This window comes from Rhinatrema bivittatum, chromosome 16 (genome assembly GCF_901001135.1).
Source record: "Rhinatrema bivittatum chromosome 16, aRhiBiv1.1, whole genome shotgun sequence".
Classification (NCBI taxonomy): domain Eukaryota; kingdom Metazoa; phylum Chordata; class Amphibia; order Gymnophiona; family Rhinatrematidae; genus Rhinatrema; species Rhinatrema bivittatum.
In genome coordinates, this window is record NC_042630.1 from 4,766,372 (window position 1) to 4,774,146 (window position 7,775).

Genomic DNA, 7,775 nt, shown 5'->3' on the forward strand with positions numbered 1-7,775 from the left:
GACTTATCTTTCACCAAAGTCACTGCACCCATTCCAGAACCCTTTCTCATCTCCTCCTGCTTACACTATTACATCCTGCTCCTCACAGGTCTCCCAGTGATCCATCTCTCTCCCTGCAATCTGTCCTAAATTCAACTGCACGACTTACCTTTCACCAAAGTCACTGCACCCATACCAGAACCCTTTCCTCTCTCTCATCTCCCCCTCTTACACTATTACACCCTGCTCCTCACAGGTCTCCCAGTGATCCATCTCTCTCCCTGCAATCTGTCCTAAATTCAGCTGCACGACTTATCTTTCACCAAAGTCACTGCACCCATACCAGAACCCTTTCCTCTCTCATCTCCTCCTGCTTACACTATTACATCCTGCTCCTCACAGGTCTCCCAGTGATCCATCTCTCTCCATGCAATCTGTCCTAAATTCAGCTGCACGACTTATCTTTCACCAAAGTCACTGCACCCATACCAGAACCCTTTCCACTCTCTCATCTCCTCCTGCTTACACTATTACATCCTGCTCCTCACAGGTCTCCCAGTGATCCATCTCTCTCCCTGCAATCTGTCCTAAATTCAGCTGCATGACTTATCTTTCACCAAAGTCACTGCACCATACCAGAACCCTTTCCTCTCTCTCATCTCCCCCTCTTACACTATTACATCCTGCTCCTCACAGGTCTCCCAGTGATCCATCTCTCTCCCTGCAATCTGTCCTAAATTCAGCTGCATGACTTATCTTTCACCAAAGTCACTGCACCATACCAGAACCCTTTCCTCTCTCTCATCTCCTCCTGCTTACACTATTACATCCTGCTCCTCACAGGTCTCCCAGTGATCCATCTCTCTCACTGCAATCTGTCCTAAATTCAGCTGCACGACTTATCTTTCACCAAAGTCACTACACCCATACCAGAACCCTTTCCTCTCTCTGATCTCCTCCTCTTACACTATTACATCCTGCTCCTCACAGGTCTCCCAGTGATCCATCTCTCTCCCTGCAATCTGTCCTAAATTCAGCTGCACGACTTATCTTTCACCAAAGTCACTACACCCATACCAGAACCCTTTCCTCTCTCTCATCTCCTCCCTCTTACACTATTACACCCTGCTCCTCACAGGTCTCCCAGTGATCCATCTCTCTCCCTGCAATCTGTCCTAAATTCAGCTGCATGACTTATCTTTCCCCAAAGTCACTGCACCCATACCAGAACCCTTTCCTCTCTCTCATCTCCTCCTCTTACACTATTACATCCTGCTCCTCACAGGTCTCCCAGTGATCCATCCCTCTCCCTGCAATCTGTGCTAAATTCAGCTGCATGACTTATCTTTCCCCAAAGTCACTGCACCCATACCAGAACCCTTTCCTCTCTCTCATCTCCCCCTCTTACACTATTACATCCTGCTCCTCACTGGTCTCCCAGTGATCCATCTCTCTCCCTGCAATCTGTCCTAAATTCAGCTGCATGACTTATCTTTCACCAAAGTCACTGCACCCATACCAGAACCCTTTCCTCTCTCTCATCTCCTCCTGCTTACACTATTACATCCTGCTCCTCACAGGTCTCCCAGTGATCCATCTCTCTCCCTGCAATCTGTCCTAAATTCAGCTGCACGACTTATCTTTCACCAAAGTCACTGCACCCATACCAGAACCCTTTCCTCTCTCTCATCTCCTCCTCTTACACTATTACATCCTGCTCCTCACAGGTCTCCCAGTGATCCATCTCTCTCCCTGCAATCTGTCCTAAATTCAGCTGCATGACTTATCTTTCACCAAAGTCACTGCACCCATACCAGAACCCTTTCCTCTCTCTCATCTCCTCCTGCTTACACTATTACACCCTGCTCCTCACAGGTCTCCCAGTGATCCATCTCTCTCCCTGCAATCTGTCCTAAATTCAGCTGCACGACTTATCTTTCACCAAAGTTACTGCACCCATACCAGAACCCTTTCCTCTCTCTCATCTCCTCCTCCTTACACTATTACATCCTGCTCCTCACAGGTCTCCCAGTGATCCATCTCTCTCCCTGCAATCTGTCCTAAATTCAGCTGCGTGACTTATCTTTCACCAAAGTCACTGCACCCATACCAGAACCCTTTCCTCTCTCTCATCTCCTCCTTCTTACACTATTACACCCTGCTCCTCACAGGTCTCCCAGTGATCCATCTCTCTCCCTGCAATCTGTCCTAAATTCAGCTTCATGATTTATCTTTCACCAAGGTCCCTGTGCTCACATATCCTCTCTTCTGAAGTCACTGCATTGGCTCCCTATCCGTTCCCGCATACAGTTCAAGCTCCTGTTCCTCCCGTACAAAAGCCTTCACTCTGCAGCACCTCACTACGTCTCCTCTCTTATCTCTCTCTACACCCCTCCTTGTGCACTCTGCTCATCGGATAAGTCCCTCCTATCCATGCCCTTCTCCTCTACTGCCAATTCCCGACTCCTTGCTTTCCATCTGGCTGCCCCCTGTGCTTGGAATAGTCTTCCTGATCTGGTGCATCCTGCTCCCCCTCTTGCCATGTTTAAATCCCATCTAAAGACTCTCGCCTTTCTGAAACCACTTTTAAATCTTACGCCTGATTGCCTGCTTTTAGTCTTGACTAACTTTATTTTCTTTTAACCAAGTCTCTTGTCCTGTATGTTTGTCTTATTAGACTGTAAGCTCTATTGAGCAGGGACTGTCTCTTTGTGTGTTTGTACAGCGCTGCATATGTCGTGTAGCGCTATAGAAATGTTTAGTAGTAGTAGCAGGGTCCTGACCAGTGTCCTCATTGCTCCCACAGAACAGGCAGGGCAGCGTGAGGTCAGTGCTACTCCTGCTCATATGAGATGTATAAAGCACAACTGAATTCTTGAGGAGAAGCAGGATGAATTGGTGACTGTAGTGTGGTTGGAAGGATGGAGGTTGTTGCCTTGTAATCTGGATCATACAACCCACACTAAGAAAATGACACCTGACTACAGCTTATGTGAAGGTATGAAAAGCAATATTCTCTGTATTATATATGAACAAATAGACGCATATGAGAACGTCTGACAATAGCAAACAAAACCAGATTAAGCAAGATAAATATCTGTCCCAACTAATAGGGATTAGCGAAAGCTGCCACTTTCCTGAAAAAGAGTGCCCTCCGTCTGTATCTTTATTTATTTTTTTATTTATTTAGCATTTGTTTATATACCGAGGTACAGCTGACAATGCCTTCACTCCGGTTTACATTACAACGAACCAGTTACATTTGAATTCATAACATTAAAACAGATTGAAACAGAGTATTAACTTAGTAAAAGTTAACAAGTACATTGAACAATAGATAAGAATGTATGCAGTTCTTGAAGTTGACGGTTGAAGCCGTTAATGAGAAAGAAGGTTTCTGCAAGTCGGGCGAGAGTCAGAAGGATTGTTGGAATAAAAAGGGGCGAGAGGTGGATATGAAAAAGGTTTTATGCTCTGTTATCATTGGGTGAACAGTCATTGTAAGACTGTGAGAGTAGCCATTCTTTAAGTTCCTTTTTAAAGGATTTAAGATTTTCTTGTGAATTGAGGTGTAGAGGTAAAGAGTTCCATAATTTTGGGCCGACTATAGAAATGGCTCTATTTCTGGTGGAGGAAAGTTTGGCTTGTGGTAATGAAGGGACATCCAGTTGAATTTTATATGTGGATCTTGTTGTACATGATTTATGCAGATGTATAATATTGTCCAGGGCAGTGAAGTCTGCTTTGTGAATTGTCTTGTGTAGAATTGTGATGACTTTGTACTCTATTCTTTTTTTTAACAGGGAGCCACTGTAGGTTGTGGAGTACTGGGGATATATGGTCAGATTTTCTTTTACCAGTCAGGACTCTGGCAGCTGCATTTTGGAGTAACTGCAGTGGTCTTAAGGTTGCATTGGGAAGGCCAATTAGAAGGGAGTTGCAGTAGTCAATACTGGAGAAGATGAGGGTTTGAAGAACGGTTCTGAAATCCCGGGGGTGAAGCAGCGGTTTAAGGTGTTTGAGTATTTGAATTTTGAAGAAGCCTTCTTTTGTTTTTGCTGCGATGTGTTTTTTAAGATTTAGCTCATTATCTAGCCAGAAACCCAGATCTTTAATGTTGTCTTTGAGTTGAATTTGAATGTTGTCAAATTGGAAGGGAGGAGTGTATGTTATACCAGAGTTTTTCCTTGTGATTAGTATACATTCTGTTTTGCTCATATTTAAGCATAATTTTAGGTTGTTTAGTAGTTTTCGTATTGCTTCAAGGTGTGAGGCTGCTTTTGACATTGAATCTTCTAAAGACGAAGTAATGGGAATGAGAAGTTGTATGTCATCAGCATACATGTAGAAAATGATGTTAAGGCTAGTTAAGAGATGGCATAAAGGAAGAAGGTAGATATTAAAGAGAATGGGTGATAAAGCTGACCCTTGAGGAACTCCAGTATCCAGAGGGATGGCCTCAGATGAAAAGCTGTTGTAGGAAACTTTGAAAAATCTGTTTTTAAGGAAAGAGGAAAACCAGTTAAGGGTTTTTCCAGCGAGACCAATGGATTCCAGACTAAAAATAAGCCTTTTGTGGTCCACTGTGTCAAAGGCTGCTGACAAATCGAGGAGGATCAGAAGGTGATCTAGTTTGTTATCGAGGCCTCTTAATAAGGTGTCAGAGAGATTGAGTAAAAGGGTTTCTGTACTGAGGTTTTTTCTAAAGCCGTGTTGTGTGGGAAATAGAATATTGTGGTCATCAAGGTGTTCGTTTAGTTGTTTCAGAACCGCCTTTTCTGTCAATTTGGCAAAGAGGGGAAGGTTTGATATTGGGGCGGTAGTTGTTTAAATCTTCTGGGTTGAGGTTTTTTTTCTTAAGTAGTGGCGTGATAGTAGCGATTTTTAGTTTGGTAGGAAGCTCACCCTCAATAAGAGATTTGTTGATGATTGCTGCTATAGTTGGGGCTATGGGATGAGCGATTTCCTTTAGAGCTCGGGTTGGGATGGTGTCCATATCATGACGTGCAGGGTTTATTTTTTTCAGCATTTTCTCAGTTTCCAAGTTGGAGATGGGATTGAATTCAAGCCAAGGACTTAAGTTTAATGAAGGATGCTTTTCTATGATTGATGGGGTGTTGAAGGCGTCAGTAATTTTGAAATTTTGTTCTTGAAGAAGATAGCTAAGTCTTGGCTTAAATTTTTTGTTGTGGTGGTGTTGTGATTGTTGTTTTCGGCGATGAGGTTGTTTACTATGTTGAACAATGATTTAGATTTGTTGGCTGAGTTATTTATTTTTTTACTGTAGTAATCACGTTTCGTGTTCAGGATGGCTTTTTTTGTAGGCGGCTAGGTGTGTGCGGTATTTCTGCTGTAATAATGGCTGTTTGTTTTTTTGCCACTCTTTTTCGATTTTCCTGAGAGCCGTTTTCATATTTTTAAGAGTGGTGTTAAACCAGGGGTTTTGTTGTTCTCTTTTGTTCCTTAGACGTTTGATTTTCTCTGGGTTAATGTTGTTAGCGGTTTCTTCAGTAATTTGAAACCAGGATTGGATGGCGTTATTTATGTTAGAGAGGTCGAGATTAGAAAGCTGAAAACCCAGTTCTTGCAGGAGAAGATCAGATTGAAAAGGTCGGTATTTGAAGAAATTTTGTGTATCCTTTGAGTAGGTTGGATTGTTGGAGTTTATTTGAGTCTTGCATAGTAGAAGATGGTGGTCAGACCATGGAACTGGGCTATGGGAAATGGTGGTATTAGAGAAGAAGTTATTAGTAAAAATTAGGTCTAAAGTATGACCTGCTTTGTGAGTGGGGTTATGCACTTGAAGGGAGCAGTTTAAGCTTGAAAGCATGTCAATAAGGGTTTGGCAATTTAGAGATCTTGGGTTGACATCTATATGAAGGTTGAAGTCACCAAGAATGATTGTAGGTTTTTTCAAATTAATATAGGTAGAAAGGAACTCGAGCAGTGGAGAGATGTTGCTATCAAGAAGCTTGGGTGGGCAGTAGACAAGGCAGATTTGTAAATTTGGTGAGTCGAAGAGTGCAACTTCGAATTGTTTTGGGAGATTATGTGGGATCATTTTCAATGAAAAATGTTTTTTGATAAGTAGGAGAAGACCGCCTCCTCTTCGGTAATTACGAGGGATTGAGAAAGTGTCATAGGCATTGTTGTCAAGTTGGTTCAGAATGACTTGATCGGTGTTTTTGAACCAGGATTCTGTAATGGCGATGAAGTCAGGGGTTTTTTCTTGTAATATGTCTGATATTAACATGCATTTTTTGGTTAATGATTGAGCATTAATGAGAAGAAAGGTGAGGCACAGTAAGTTTTTGTTATTTTTCATAAGTGGGATGTTTATAAGGTGTTTGTGACTATTGTGACTATTGTGGAGATGAGGGTTAAGTGGTTTCTCCATCTTATGAGTGCTTGTGCTAAATGTTTAGTGGACTCTGTGTTGAATGCTGGAAGTTGAATAAGGTTGACTGAAGTCCGGCTGGGGAGTGCTGGGTGCTGGTTGAGGATGACTGAGGTCTGGATGTGCAGTGCTGGATGCTGATTGAGGTTGATTGACGTTCAGGCTGAGGAGTGCTGGAAGCTGGTTGAAGATGACTGAGGTCTGGATGAGGAGTGCTGGATGCTGATTGAAGATGACTGAGGTCTGGATGAGGAGTGCTGGGTGCTGGTTGAGGATGACTGAGGTTTGGATGTGCAGTGCTGGGTGCTGGTTGAAGATGACTGAGGTCTGGATGAGGAGTGCTGGGTGCTGATTGAGGATGACTGAGGTCTGGATGAGGAGTGCTGGGTGCTGATTGAAGATGACTGAGGTCTGGATGAGGAGTGCTGGGTGCTGGTTGAGGATGACTGAGGTCTGGATGAGGAGTGCTGGGTGCTGGTTGAGGATGACTGAGGTTTGGATGTGCAGTGCTGGGTGCTGATTGAAGATGACTGAGGTCTGGATGAGGAGTGCTGGGTGCTGGTTGAGGTTGATTGAAGGTCGGGCTGAGGAGTGCTGGATGAAGTTTTAGTTGCTGTGTTGAACCAGATGATGCGTGTTGGATGCAGCTTGGAGTGTATGATGTGAGTTGGATGCGGCTTGTATGTATGCATGAGGTGAGGGAAGGATTCTTGAAGAGATGTTTTGAGGTTCTGAGATGAATGTTGTGTGTTGGGTGTTGGTTGAGAGTGGATTGAATGTTGAAAGGCTGGGATGCTGGTAACTGCAGAGTGCTTGGACAATGATGTCAGTTGCTGTTTGAGTGATAGGTGGTGGTTGCCTGCTAATTTACATGCTGAGTGAATGGTAACAGCATAGGTGAAAGACCAGGAATAAGAATGTGTTGGGATGAATTTCTGAACTGTGCTGCGAAATGAGATACAGGTGCATTTAGGCTTGTTTCAAACAATTCCAGGTCAGTTTGAACTGTAAGGGGCTGCTCTGCAGGGCTGCCCGAAGGGGCGCAAAAAGGGGCAGGCCCCTTTGTCGCGCTCCTTCGGCGTGCGACGCTCGGCGTGCGGCGCCGAGAGGATCTGGAATTTAAAGTTCTGTAGGGCCTATTCTGATAGGCTGCAGCTGGCTAGGTGGGCGGGACTCGGCGTGTCTCGGTGCGGTTTTTTTTCTTTTTCAGCGTTTTGTTTGTTTTTAAACTTTTCCTGAGGCTCTGCTATCGGCGCTGAGGCCGCTCGGGAGGGAGCTAGATTACAAACCTATGTTTGTAATGTATCAGCAAAACAGGTTCTCTTTGGGAAGGCTGATCAGCACAGCAGATTCTTTTTTCGTCTCTTCCGCTCTCGGCAGAGAATCCACTTGCTCCTTC